Raw genomic sequence first — 1267 nt, 5'->3', positions numbered from 1 at the left:
TCTTCCATTCAGCGGAACTAAGGCTGAGAGGCAGGTAACTTGTCCAAGTGGACCACCTGGTGAAGGGCACGGCTGGGGTACCTCCCCAGAGCTCAGCCTTACTCATCCGCTACCTGCTTCTCAGCAGCCACATCTGGCAAAGCAACTCTCCCTGACTCCCAGGAGACCCCCGCAGAAGTCTCCTCGCTCTCTGTTACCTCTGTGCACAGTTGTGAAGTAGGTATTGTAACTTCCCGAAGGCGAATACACGCCGGCGTGGGAAATATCGAACCCCCTGGCAGGCAGGCAGGCAGGCAGGCAGGGCCGCTGACTGCCCCAGCGCTGCTGCCCAGAGAGGCAGGTCCCTGAGCGCTGTGTCTGGGCTGTGCGAGGCCAGGAAGCACATCTGTGAGTGCAGACCCCGCCGGAAGGACATCTGCTGGGGAAGGTGGGGTGCAGGCCCCCCGCCGCTTTCCAGTGAGAACGCCCCTTTGATGTGCAGGCCGGTGCTCCGCCGTGGGAAATGCATTCGTACCTGTGGCTGATATGAAAACCCCGGGAGACGGTCAGAGGGAGTGGAGGATGGAGCAGGGCGGGGACAGTAAGTGGGAATGGGGGTTAGAAAGCAGAGCTTGTCAGCTGGGTCTCCGCAGGAGCGATGAGACAGGGTCTCTCACTCCCCTGCCTGGCCGTCAGCATCCCTGCCCTTCGCTGCTCCTCATGCTCCAGGCCTTCCTGGAGGAAGGGGGCGTCTTATTATTTATTTATTTGCATATCCTCACCCGAGGATGTTTCCCCCATTGATTTTTAGAGAGAGTGGGAAAGACGGAGAGAAACACATCAACTGGTTGCCTCCTGCACGCACCGGCCCACAGCCCTGGCGGGGAGGAGCCTGCAACCCAGGTACATGCCCTTGACCGGAATCCAACCCGGAACCCTTCGGTCTGCAGGCCGAGGCTCTATCCACTGAGCCACACCGGCCAGGGCGGAAGGGAGCGTGTGGGAAGCAGCTGGGTGAGATGAGCGCTGACCTGTGAGCTGATTATGTTTTCTCCATGGGCTCAGGTGACCTCCCAGAGGCCGGGTGCCCTGGGCAGGTGAATGGAGGAGAGACCCCCTCCCCCAGGGCCACCCCACACCCGTGTGCTCTTGGATGTGGCCCTTGGATGCCCTGATCCTGGGGTGATCAGGCCCCTCCGCCCTCGCTAGCTGTGAGCCTGGGCGGCTCCGGGCCCGTCATCTGCCCAAAGGGCACCTGCACCTGAGGGCTCCCCAGGTCCTGCCCCGC

Source organism: Myotis davidii, unplaced genomic scaffold (assembly GCF_000327345.1).
Source record: "Myotis davidii unplaced genomic scaffold, ASM32734v1 scaffold803, whole genome shotgun sequence".
Classification (NCBI taxonomy): Eukaryota; Metazoa; Chordata; class Mammalia; order Chiroptera; family Vespertilionidae; genus Myotis; species Myotis davidii.
This window is presented reverse-complemented; position numbering follows the sequence as displayed.